At 40.7% G+C, this 12,115-nt stretch overlaps 15 non-coding genes across 15 annotated transcripts; all 15 read right to left on the bottom strand.

The window, feature by feature from the left end:
* Nucleotides 1-310: 310 nt before the first annotated feature.
* On the bottom strand, nt 311-524 carry LOC133639969 (small nucleolar RNA U3). Its single transcript, XR_009823889.1, has one exon. It is a non-coding gene; the product is annotated as a small nucleolar RNA U3 (small nucleolar RNA).
* Nucleotides 525-888: 364 nt separating this feature from the next.
* Nucleotides 889-999, bottom strand: LOC133640076 (U5 spliceosomal RNA). The gene has a single exon (XR_009823981.1). It is a non-coding gene; the product is annotated as a U5 spliceosomal RNA (small nuclear RNA).
* Nucleotides 1,000-2,728: 1,729 nt separating this feature from the next.
* On the bottom strand, nt 2,729-2,942 carry LOC133640100 (small nucleolar RNA U3). The gene has a single exon (XR_009824005.1). It is a non-coding gene; the product is annotated as a small nucleolar RNA U3 (small nucleolar RNA).
* Nucleotides 2,943-3,306: 364 nt separating this feature from the next.
* On the bottom strand, nt 3,307-3,417 carry LOC133640075 (U5 spliceosomal RNA). Its single transcript, XR_009823980.1, has one exon. It is a non-coding gene; the product is annotated as a U5 spliceosomal RNA (small nuclear RNA).
* Nucleotides 3,418-5,841: 2,424 nt separating this feature from the next.
* On the bottom strand, nt 5,842-6,055 carry LOC133640020 (small nucleolar RNA U3). Its single transcript, XR_009823937.1, has one exon. It is a non-coding gene; the product is annotated as a small nucleolar RNA U3 (small nucleolar RNA).
* Nucleotides 6,056-6,418: 363 nt separating this feature from the next.
* LOC133640119 (U5 spliceosomal RNA) lies at nt 6,419-6,529 on the bottom strand. Its single transcript, XR_009824024.1, has one exon. It is a non-coding gene; the product is annotated as a U5 spliceosomal RNA (small nuclear RNA).
* Nucleotides 6,530-6,951: 422 nt separating this feature from the next.
* Nucleotides 6,952-7,165, bottom strand: LOC133640210 (small nucleolar RNA U3). The gene has a single exon (XR_009824113.1). It is a non-coding gene; the product is annotated as a small nucleolar RNA U3 (small nucleolar RNA).
* Nucleotides 7,166-7,526: 361 nt separating this feature from the next.
* On the bottom strand, nt 7,527-7,640 carry LOC133640051 (U5 spliceosomal RNA). Its single transcript, XR_009823958.1, has one exon. It is a non-coding gene; the product is annotated as a U5 spliceosomal RNA (small nuclear RNA).
* A 422-nt stretch (nt 7,641-8,062) lies between these two features.
* On the bottom strand, nt 8,063-8,276 carry LOC133640000 (small nucleolar RNA U3). Its single transcript, XR_009823919.1, has one exon. It is a non-coding gene; the product is annotated as a small nucleolar RNA U3 (small nucleolar RNA).
* A 361-nt stretch (nt 8,277-8,637) lies between these two features.
* LOC133640074 (U5 spliceosomal RNA) lies at nt 8,638-8,748 on the bottom strand. The gene has a single exon (XR_009823979.1). It is a non-coding gene; the product is annotated as a U5 spliceosomal RNA (small nuclear RNA).
* A 422-nt stretch (nt 8,749-9,170) lies between these two features.
* On the bottom strand, nt 9,171-9,384 carry LOC133640031 (small nucleolar RNA U3). The gene has a single exon (XR_009823946.1). It is a non-coding gene; the product is annotated as a small nucleolar RNA U3 (small nucleolar RNA).
* Nucleotides 9,385-9,749: 365 nt separating this feature from the next.
* LOC133640144 (U5 spliceosomal RNA) lies at nt 9,750-9,860 on the bottom strand. Its single transcript, XR_009824047.1, has one exon. It is a non-coding gene; the product is annotated as a U5 spliceosomal RNA (small nuclear RNA).
* Nucleotides 9,861-10,275: 415 nt separating this feature from the next.
* Nucleotides 10,276-10,489, bottom strand: LOC133639979 (small nucleolar RNA U3). The gene has a single exon (XR_009823899.1). It is a non-coding gene; the product is annotated as a small nucleolar RNA U3 (small nucleolar RNA).
* Nucleotides 10,490-10,853: 364 nt separating this feature from the next.
* On the bottom strand, nt 10,854-10,964 carry LOC133640048 (U5 spliceosomal RNA). The gene has a single exon (XR_009823955.1). It is a non-coding gene; the product is annotated as a U5 spliceosomal RNA (small nuclear RNA).
* Nucleotides 10,965-11,388: 424 nt separating this feature from the next.
* LOC133640028 (small nucleolar RNA U3) lies at nt 11,389-11,602 on the bottom strand. The gene has a single exon (XR_009823943.1). It is a non-coding gene; the product is annotated as a small nucleolar RNA U3 (small nucleolar RNA).
* Between the last annotated feature and the right edge of the window lie 513 nt (nt 11,603-12,115).

The following is a 12,115-nucleotide window of genomic DNA, read 5'->3' as shown; positions in this document are numbered from 1 at the left end:
TTCAGCGAATAATTTATTTACTCTTAAGTCAACTCTTAGCAGACTTCTTAGGAGTAATTCTAAGAAGCTTGATAAGTACGGCCCCAGGTACTTAGCCAAAACACGATAGGCATCAGTTTAATTAGTTTTTCTTCCATTTCCAAATATTCAAGTTATGGGTGTTTAAGTGCCATGCGGTCGTACGATTTGTTTCCACTGTTCATTGGAAGACTAGTCCCCTCATATCCAACTGAGAATGCTTTAATCAAAGAGTAACATTTTAGCAATAAGCCATACATCTTTGAAGACTTTCTTATTAAAGATGTAGGTAACCACTCTGAACATATTCCCTCCATCAAAACCTCATTAAGAAGCAAAGAACAATCATCAATGACAAAGAACACATGACTGAATCATTGTTCCATGTCAGCTTCATGTTCAGGAAGAAACATCTAATCTCATCATCATGGCTAGCAAGACCTTCACTTTAGAAACACATTTCTCAAGACAATATCTTTAGAAATGATCCCTGAAAGCATAGTCTTAACGTTCTAACAATTGCTGAGAGGAAGTCATTTGCAAGACTACTGTTTTCACTCACAGGGTGCATTTTGTTGATGTACAACACATTTTACGGTTTCAAATTTAGAAAAACCAAGACAGTTCAAATTAATTTACTTTCCCCCGATGAAATCAAGTGGATTGTAACAAGTTCAAAAAGAAAAGCACTGGTCAATTGACTGAGGACCTGAATATTGGCAGGGAAATTCCAAGTTTTAAATGAGACCGGATCCAACCATTACCACATGTTCACCACTGGCTGTAAAACCTTGGTATTTTTGCAACCGCACACTACACATTGCAACAGTCTACCACCGCTCATTATGTATTGTTTTCACAGGAAAGAGAAGCCCTGCTTCACAGGGCATTAAAAAATTTAGTAAGCCTCTTGTTGTTCCTCCCCACGGAAATCTTTAGTAAAAGGCGAAAGATTTATGCGACTTGAAGAGAAACAAGAGTGATCTACAGGCTGAATGTACTTTGGCCGACCCCATTCCCGGCCACACCAAGGTAACACACGGTTTCAAGGTGACACTACTTAACCAACAACTGATGGTTTCCAGTCACATTCACAAGCAATGCTGCAGCACCTTACAAATGTCCACGGATTTTAGTCAAGTATCATCTCGCCTTGGTTTAACGGGCACAACGGGTTCTGGGGCCGTACTTATCAAGCTTCTTAGAATTACTCCTAAGAAGTCTGCTAAGAGTTGACTTAAGAGTAAATAAATTCTTCGCTGAAAGCTGCTCTTAAAAGTTAGTTATCAAGCGTCTTACTCACACTTTCAGCGAAGTGTAGGACTGAATCTTAAGTGTCACACTCAGAGCTGAATTACGACATTACGACCAATGTCTTGAAAAAATATATCACTCTAGAATCAACACAGTAGTTAATACTATGATCAATGTTAATTCAAATACTAAATGTGGGTTATAAATAATAATGGAAGTACAATTGTTTGTATATAGTATATAAATTGGTACAAAGGTTTAACATGTCTACAAGGATATTTCACATGCCTTTACTGTGTATATAATTGAACTGTGTTTATGTTATGTATAATGTGTATTTATAATATGTTGTACAATGGACATTCAATAATTTTCGGAAGTTTATTTTGTACTTGACATTGTTTATAGGGTTAGGCGCAATAAGTGTTCAACTTCAGCCTAAACCCTTTCGGTCTGCAACATTTTCATTTTCAATTTAAGAATGTAAAACTGTTTGTTTATTTTGTTGACGATTGACCGAAGAATAATAAACTTGAAACTTGAAACTATGTGCCGTAAACGGAATTTTAGGTGACGTCATTTCTGTGTCCATAGAAATGACCAATCACGGAAGGGAATCCGTTGTCTAAGAATAAAGAAATATCTTGGAAATATTTAAGTGGACAATGGGAGTGTATATTTTGACAATAAACTACAAAATAATACAAAACAAACTAGTCCCCGCCGGCACTCACGCTACCACTCCCTCTCTTCTATCGCCCACACACTCACTGACGTCACTCACCTCACGGCCACACACATACGCTACTGTCATAACATTTTCTTTCCAATTCATTAATTAGGCAACTAATTTGAAACTGGTGTGGGTGGCTCTATATATACTAGCCCACTGCAATCGAAAAGTATTAAATATGTGACAAAAATAATATCCGCTCTGTCTAAACGATACCGTTTGATCAGCTGCTTGTCATCAAAAAAAAAAAAAAACATTGTTCCGTTCCCTGAACGTTCGCGCACGTCTCTCTCGCCTCAGTGCCATCCCCTGCTGGCAACTCCTAACCACTTAAGACACCTCTGAAGGTCTCTTAAATATCGTGGAGAGTAGGAGTGATTTTTAGACTTAAGAACGTTGATAAAAAGCTTTTATTCTTAAGTTTGAGAGTAGGACTAAATTTCGCAAATTCTCAGGACTTAAGTGTAAAATGGCACTCTAAGAAGCTTGATAAGTACGGCCCCTGGTACTTAGCCAAAACACGATAGGCATCAGTTTAATTTGTTTGTCTTCCATTTCCAAATATACAAGTTATGGGTGTTTAAGTGCCATGCAGTCGAATGATTTGTTTCCACTGTTCATTGGAAGACTAGTCTGCTCATATCCAACTGAGAATGCTTTAATCAAAACATTTTAGCAATAAGCCATACATCTTTGAAGACTTTCTTATTAAAGATGTAGGTAACCACTCTGAACATATTCCCTCCATCAAAACCTCATGAAGAAGCAAAGAACAATCATCAATGACAAAGAACACATGACAGAATCATTGTTCCATGTCAGCTTCATGTTCAGGAAGAAACATCTAATCTCATCATCATGGTTAGCAAGACCTTCACTTTAGAAACACATTTCTCAAGACAATATCTTTAGAAATGATCCCTGAAAGTATAGTCTTAACGTTCTAACAATTGCTGAGAGGAAGTCATTTGCAAGACTACTGTTTTCACTCACAGGGTGCATTTTGTTGATGTACAACACATTTTACGGTTTCAAATTTAGAAAAACCAAGACAGCTCAAATTAATTTACTTTCCCCCGATGAAATCAAGTGGATTGTAACAAGTTCAAAAAGAAAAGCACTGGTCAATTGACTGAGGACCTGAATATTGGCAGGGAAATTCCAAGTTTTAAATGAGACCGGATCCAACCATTACCACATGTTCACCACTGGCTGTAAAACCTTGGTATTGTTGCAACCGCACACTAAACATTGCAACAGTCAACCCCTGCTCATTATGTATTGTTTTCACAGGAAAGAGAAGCCCTGCTTCACAGGGCATTAAAAAATTTAGTAAGCCTCTTGTTGTTCCTCCCCACGGAAATCTTTAGTAAAAGGCGAAAGATTTATGCGACTTGAAGAGAAACAAGAGTGATCTACAGGCTGAATGTACTTTGGCCGACCCCATTCCCGGCCACACCCAGGTAACACACGGTTTCAAGGTGACACTACTTAACCAACAACTGATGGTATCCAGTCACATTCCCAAGCAATGCTGCAGCACCTTACAAATGTCCACGGATTTTAGTCAAGTATCATCTCGCCTTGGTTTAACGGGCACAACGGGTTCTGGGGCCGTACTTATCAAGCTTCTTAGAATTACTCCTAAGAAGTCTGCTAAGAGTTGACATAAGAGTAAATAAATTCTTCGCTGAAAGCTGCACTTAAAAGTTAGTTATCAAGCGTCTTACTCACACTTTCAGCGAAGTGTAGGACTGAATCTTAAGTGTCACACTCAGAGCTGAATTACGACATTACTATGTGCCGTAAACGGAGTTTTAGGTGACGTCATTTCTGTGTCCATAGAAATGACCAATCACGGAAGGGAAATCCGTTGTCTAAGAATAAAGAAATATCTTGGAAATATTTAAGTGGACAATGGGAGTGTATATTTTGACCATTAACTACAAAATAATACAAAACAAACTAGTCCCCGCCGGCACTCACGCTACCGCTCCCTCTCTTATATCGCCCACACACTCACTGACGTCACTCACCTCACGGCCACACACATACGCTAATGTCATAACATTTTCTTAGTGGCTTACCTCCATAACTGGAGATTGAAGCTCAGCGAATCCAAGACGGTGACACAAGCTTTCCACCTATACAATTGGGAAGCGGATCGTGAGATCAGGTTCGAGGTGCGGAAGCCGGATGGGGCTTCCCTTACCCTATGCCGGCCTCGTCCTACACCTGAAGACCCTCGTCCTGACCCTAAATACCTTGGGGTCACCCTGGACAGGTCGCTCACTTTCCGTAAACACCTCTTGGCAACACGCAAGAAACTCAACACCCGCGTCTCACTGCTGAGACGGTTGGTTGGGTCCGGTTGGGGTGCCGGGGCAAGAACTCTGCGAACAGCAGCACTTGCCCTGGTCTACTCAACTGCTGAGTACTGCGCACCTGTCTGGGCGCGCAGTGCTCACTCTAAACAACTTGATGTCCCGATCAACGAAGCCTTGCGTGTTATCACTGGATGCCTGCGCCCCACCCCTGTGGAGCTACTGCCCATCTTAGCAGGCATCCAACCCGCTGAGCTTCGTCGCCAAGGTGCTGTAGCAACTCTGGCGGGCCGGGCAAACATGGATGAGAACCACCTGCTCCATGAAAGGCTCACACTCTCCTCAGAGCCAACGCCCCGCCTCCCCTCCAGAGACCCACTGGTACCAGCCGCCCTGAAGCTCCTGCAGCAATGCAGTGACAACAACATCAGGGCGGCTCACTGGGCGAATCACAAATGGAGCACAGACCTGGAGCATACCATCTCCTCCAGACTCCGTGACTTCATACCTGACACCGGCTCAATACCAGGCCTCTCACTACCACGAGTGGCCTGGGTGAGGCTTAACCGCCTCCGAACTGGTGTCGGTCGCTTTCGCTCAAACATGTTCCAGTGGGGCTTAGCACCTAACGCGACGTGTGAGTGTGGCGCGGAGGAGCAGACTGCCGACCACGTGATCCTGCGTTGCCCGATTTATCGTGCTCCTAATGGTTTGCGTGGCCTGGCGGACCTGGATGACTGCTCGGTGACCTGGCTCACTTCTGTGTGTCCTGACATATGAACGGGAGGGCCCCCCGGGCCTGGGGTGGTAAAAGGCATAGACCCTCGGCCTCAGGTCCGGGTGCCGGAAAACAGCTGCCCATACGATGAAGATTACATTTTCTTTCCAATTCATTAATTAGGCAACTAATTTGAAACTGGTGTGGGTGGCTCTATATATACTAGCCCACTGCAATCGAAAAGTATTAAATATGTGACAAAAATAATATCCGCTCTGTCTAACGATACTGTTTGATCAGCTGCTCGTCATCAAAAAAAAAAAAACATTGTTCCGTTCCCTGAACGTTCGCGCACGTCTCTCTCGCCTCAGTGCCATCCCCTGCTGGCAACTCCTAACCACTTAAGACACCTCTGAAGGTCTCTTAAATATCGTGGAGAGTAGGAGTGATTCTTAGACTTAAGAACGTTGATAAAAAGCTTTTATTCTTAAGTTTGAGAGTAGGACTAAATTTCGCAAATTCTCAGGACTTAAGTGTAAAATGGCACTCTAAGAAGCTTGATAAGTACGGCCCCTGGTACTTAGCCAAAACACGATAGGCATCAGTTTAATTTGTTTTTCTTCCATTTCCAAATTTACAAGTTATAGGTGTTTAAGTGCCATGCGGTCGAACGATTTGTTTCCACTGTTCATTGGAAGACTAGTCTCCTCATATCCAACTGAGAATGCTTTAATCAAAACATTTTAGCAATAAGCCATACATCTTTGAAGACTTTCTTATTAAAGATGTAGGTAACCACTCTGAACATATTCCCTCCATCAAAACCTCATTAAGAAGCAAAGAACAATCATCAATGACAAAGAACACATGACAGAATCATTGTTCCATGTCAGCTTCATGTTCAGGAAGAAACATCTAACCTCATCATCGTGGTTAACAAGACCTTCACTTTAGAAACACATTTCTCAAGACAATATCTTTAGAAATGATCCCTGAAAGTATAGTCTTAATGTTCTAACAATTGCTGAGAGGAAGTCATCTGCAAGACTACTGTTTTCACTCACAGGGTGCATTTTGTTGATGTAAAACACATTTTACGGTTTCAAATTAAGAAAAACCAAGACAGTTCAAATTAATTTACTTTCCCCCGATGAAATCAAGTGGATTGTAACAAGTTCAAAAAGAAAAGCCCTGGTCAATTGACTGAGGACCTGAATATTGGCAGGGAAATTCCAAGTTTTAAATGAGACCGGATCCATCCATTACCGCATGTTGACCACTGGCTGTAACCTTGGTATTGTTGCAACCACACACTAAACATTGCAACAGTCAACCACCGCTCACATTGTTATTGTTTTCACAGGAAAGAGAAGCCCTGCTTCACAGGGCATTAAAAAAATTATTAAGTCTCTTGTTGTTCCTCCCCACGGAAATCTTTAGTAAAAGGCGAAAGATTTATGCGACTTGAAGAGAAACAAGAGTGATCTACAGGTTGAATGTACTTTGGCCGACCCCATTCCCGGCCACACCAAGGTAACACACGGTTTCAAGGTGACACTACTTAACCAACAACTGATGGTATCCAGTCACATTCCCAAGCAATGCTGCAGCACCTTACAAATGTCCACGGATTTTAGTCAAGTATCATCTCGCCTTGGTTTAACGGGCAAAACGGGTTCTGGTACTTAGCCAAAACACGATAGGCATCAGTTTATTTAGTTTTTCTTCCATTTCCAAATATTCAAGTTATGGGTGTTTAAGTGCCATGCGGTCGTACGATTTGTTTCCACTGTTCATTGGAAGACTAGTCTCCTCATATCCAACTGAGAATGCTTTAATCAAAGAGTAACATTTTAGCAATAAGCCATACATCTTTGAAGACTTTCTTATTAAAGATGTAGGTAACCACTCTGAACATATTCCCTCCATCAAAACCTCATTAAGAAGCAAAGAACAATCATCAATGACAAAGAACACATGACAGAATCATTGTTCCATGTCAGCTTCATGTTCAGGAAGAAACATCTAATCTCATCATCATGGTTAGCAAGACCTTCACTTTAGAAACACATTTCTCAAGACAATATCTTTAGAAATGATTCCTGAAAGTACAGTCTTAACGTTCTAACAATTGCTGAGAGGAAGTCATTTGCAAGACTACTGTTTTCACTCACAGGGTGCATTTTGTTGATGTACAACACATTTTACGGTTTCAAATTTAGAAAAACCAAGACAGTTCAAATTAATTAACTTTCCCCCGATGAAATCAAGTGGATTGTAACAAGTTCAAAAAGAAAAGCACTGGTCAATTGACTGAGGACCTGAATATTGGCAGGGAAATTCCAAGTTTTAAATGAGACCGGATCCATCCATTACCGCATGTTCACCACTGGCTGTAACCTTGGTATTGTTGCAACCACACACTAAACGTTGCAACAGTCAACCACTGCTCATTGTTATTGTTTTCACAGGAAAGAGAAGCCCTGCTTCACAGGGCATAAAAAAATTTAGTAAGCCTCTTGTTTGTTCCTCCCCACGGAAATCTTTAGTAAAAGGCGAAAGACTTATGCGACTTGAAGAGAAACAAGAGTGATCTACAGGCTGAATGTACGTTGGCCGACCCCATTCCCGGCCACACCAAGGTAACACACGGTTTCAAGGTGACACTTTACTTAACCAACAACTGATGGTATCCAGTCACATTCACAAGCAATGCTGCAGCACCTTACAAATGTCCACAGATTTTAGTCAATTATCATCTCGCCTTGGTTTAATGGGCACAACGGGTTCTGGTACTTAGCTAAAACACGATAGGCATCAGTTTAATTAGTTTTTCTTCCATTTCCAAATATTCAAGTTATGGGTGTTTAAGTGCCATGCGGTCGAACGATTTGTTTACACTGTGCATTGGAAGACTAGTCTCCTCATATCCAACTGAGAATGCTTTAATCAAAGAGTAACATTTTAGCAATAAGCCATACATCTTTGAAGCCTTTATTATTAAAGATGTAGGTAACCACTCTGAACATATTCCCTCCATCAAAACCTCATTAAGAAGCAAAGAACAATCATCAATGACAAAGAACACATGACAGAATCATTGTTCCATGTCAGCTTCATGTTCAGGAAGAAACATCTAATCTCATCATCATGGTTAGCAAGACCTTCACTTTAGAAACACATTTCTCAAGACAATATCTTTAGAAATAATCCCTGAAAGTATAGTCTTAACTTTCTAACAATTGCTGAGAGGAAGTCATTTGCAAGACTACTGTTTTCACTCACAGGGTGCATTTTGTTGATGTACAACACATTTTACGGTTTCAAATTTAGAAAAACCAAGACAGTTCAAATTAATTAACTTTCCCCCGATGAAATCAAGTGGATTGTAACAAGTTCTAAAAGAAAAGCACTGGTCAATTGACTGAGGACCTGAATATTGGCAGGGAAATTCCAAGTTTTAAATGAGACCGGATCCATCCATTACCGCATGTTCACCACTGGCTGTAACCTTGGTATTGTTGAAACCACACACTAAACATTGCAACAGTCAACCACCGCTCATTGTTATTGTTTTCACAGGAAAGAGAAGCCCTGCTTCACAGGGCATTAAAAAATTTAGTAAGCCTCTTGTTGTTCCTCCCCACGGAAATCTTTAGTAAAAGGCGAAAGATTTATGCGACTTGAAGAGAAACAAGAGTGATCTACAGGCTGAATGTACTTTGGCCGATCCCATTCCCGGCCACACCAAGGTAACACACAGTTTCAAGGTGACACTACTTAATTAACAGCTGATGGTATCCAGTCACATTCCCAAGCAATGCTGCAGCACCTTACAAATGTCCACAGATTTTAGTCAATTATCATCTCGCCTTGGTTTAATGGGCACAACGGGTTCTGGTACTTAGCCAAAACACGATAGGCATCAGTTTAATTAGTTTTTCTTCCATTTCCAAATATTCAAGTTATGGGTGTTTAAGTGCCATGCGGTCGTACGATTTGTTTCCACTGTTCATTGGAAGACTAGTCTCCTCATATCCAACTGAGAATGCTTTAATCAAAGAGTAATATTTTAGCAATAAGCCATACATCTTTGAAGACTTTCTTATTAAAGATGTAGGTAACCACTCTGAACATATTCCCTCCATCAAAACCTCATTAAGAAGCAAAGAACAATCATCAATGACAAAGAACACATGACAGAATCATTGTTCCATGTCAGCTTCACGTTCAGGAAGAAACATCTAATCTCATCATCATGGTTAGCAAGACCTTCACTTTAGAAACAAATTTCTCAAGACAATATCTTTAGAAATGATCCCTGAAAGTATAGTCTTAACGTTCTAACAATTGCTGAGAGGAAGTCATTTGCAAGACTACTGTTTTCACTCACAGGGTGCATTTTGTTGATGTACAACACATTTTACGGTTTCAAATTTAGAAAAACCAAGACAGTACAAAATTAATTTACATTCCCCCGATGAAATCAAGTGGATTGTTACAAGTTCAAAAAGAAAAGCACTGGTCAATTGACTGAGGACCTGAATATTGGCAGGGAAATTCCAAGTTTTAAATGAGACCGGATCCAACCATTACCACATGTTCACCACTGGCTGTAAAACCTTGGTATTGTTGAAACCACACACTAAACATTGCAACAGTCAACCACCGCTCATTATGTATTGTTTTCACAGGAAAGAGAAGCCCTGCTTCACAGGGCATTAAAAAATTTAGTAAGCCTCTTGTTGTTCCTCCCCACGGAAATCTTTAGTAAAAGGCGAAAGATTTATGCGACTTGAAGAGAACCAAGAGTGATCTACAGGCTGAATGTACTTTGGCCGACCCCATTCCCGGCCACACCAAGGTAACACACGGTTTCAAGGTGACACTACTTAACCAACAACTGATGGTATCCAGTCACATTCCCAAGCAATGCTGCAGCACCTTACAAATGATTTTAGTCAAGTATCATCTCGCCTTGGTTTAACGGGCAAAACGGGTTCTGGTACTTAGCCAAAACACGATAGGCATCAGTTTAATTAGTTTTTCTTCCATTTCCAAATATTCAAGTTATGGGTGTTTAAGTGCCATGCGGTCGTACGATTTGTTTCCACTGTTCATTGGAAGACTAGTCTCCTCATATCCAACTGAGAATGCTTTAATCAAAGAGTAATATTTTAGCAATAAGCCATACATCTTTGAAGACTTTCTTATTAAAGATGTAGGTAACCACTCTGAACATATTCCCTCCATCAAAACCTCATTAAGAAGCAAAGAACAATCATCAATGACAAAGAACACATGACAGAATCATTGTTCCATGTCAGCTTCATGTTCAGGAAGAAACATCTAATCTCATCATCATGGTTAGCAAGACCTTCACTGTAGAAACACATTTCTCAAGACAATATCTTTAGAAAGGATCCCTGAAAGTATAGTCTTAACGTTCTAACAATTGCTGAGTGGAAGTCATTTGCAAGACTACTGTTTTCACTCACAGGGTGCATTTTGTTGATGTACAACACATTTTACGGTTTCAAATTTAGAAAAACCAAGACAGTTCAAATTAATTAACTTTCCCCCGATGAAATCAAGTGGATTGTAACAAGTTCAAAAAGAAAAGCACTGGTCAATTGACTGAGGACCTGAATATTGGCAGGGAAATTCCAAGTTTTAAATGAGACCGGATCCAACCATTACCGCATGTTCACCACTGGCTGTAAAACCTTGGTATTGTTGCAACCGCACACTAAACATTGCAACAGTCAACCCACGCTCATTATGTATTGTTTTCACAAGAAAGAGAAGCCCTGCTTCACAGGGCATTAAAAAATTTAGTAAGCCTCTTGTTGTTCCTCCCCACGGAAATCTTTAGTAAAAGGCGAAAGATTTATGCGACTTGAAGAGAAACGAGAGTGATCTACAGGCTGAATGTACTTTGGCCGACCCCATTCCCGGCCACACCAAGGTAACACACGGTTTCAAGGTGACACTTTACTTAACCAACAACTGATGGTATCCAGTCACATTCCCAAGCAATGCTGCAGCACCTTACAAATGTCCACGGATTTTAGTCAAGTATCATCTCGCCTTGGTTTAACGGGCAAAACGGGTTCTGGTACTTAGCCAAAACACGATAGGCATCAGTTTAATTAGTTTTTCTTCCATTTCCAAATATTCAAGTTATGGGTGTTTAAGTGCCATGCGGTCGTACGATTTGTTTCCACAGTTCATTGGAAGACTAGTCTCCTCATATCCAACTGAGAATGCTTTAATCAAAGAGTAACACTTTAGCAATAAGCCATACATCTTTGAAGACTTTCTTATTAAAGATGTAGGTAATCACTCTGAACATATTCCCTCTATCAAAACCTCATTAAGAAGCAAAGAACAATCATCAATGACAAAGAACACATGACAGAATCATTGTTCCATGTCAGCTTCATGTTCAGGAAGAAACATCTAATCTCATCATCATGGTTAGCAAGACCTTCGCTTTAGAAACACATTTCTCAAGACAATATCTTTAGAAACGATCCCTGAAAGTACAGTCTTAATGTTCTAACAATTGCTGAGAGGAAGTCATTTGCAAGACTACTGTTTTCACTCACAGGGTGCATTTTGTTGACTTACAACACATTTTACGGTTTCAAATTTAGAAAAACCAAGACAGTTCAAATCAATTTACTTTCCCCCGATGAAATCAAGTGGATTGTAACAAGTTCAAAAAGAAAAGCACTGGTCAATTGACTGGGGACCTGAATATTGGCAGGGAAATTCCAAGTTTTAAATGAGACCGGATCCATCCATTACCACATGTTCACCACTGGCTGTAACCTTGGTATTGTTTTAACCGCACACTAAACATTGCAACAGTCAACCCCCGCTCATTATGTATTGTTTTCACAGGAAAGAGAAGCCCTGCTTCACAGGGCATCAAAAAATTTAGTAAGCCCGCGGGCTCAACGTTGAGACCCGCCCACATTGAGGGAAAATAAGCCCCTCCTCGATCTGCGGGCTGCAGCCAGGCAAGTGCCCCTGGCTGCAGCCCGCAGATCGAGGAGGGGC

This window comes from Entelurus aequoreus, linkage group LG22 (assembly GCF_033978785.1).
Source record: "Entelurus aequoreus isolate RoL-2023_Sb linkage group LG22, RoL_Eaeq_v1.1, whole genome shotgun sequence".
Classification (NCBI taxonomy): domain Eukaryota; kingdom Metazoa; phylum Chordata; class Actinopteri; order Syngnathiformes; family Syngnathidae; genus Entelurus; species Entelurus aequoreus.
Note: the sequence above shows the minus strand (reverse complement) of the source record. Positions and strands in the feature narration are given on the sequence as shown.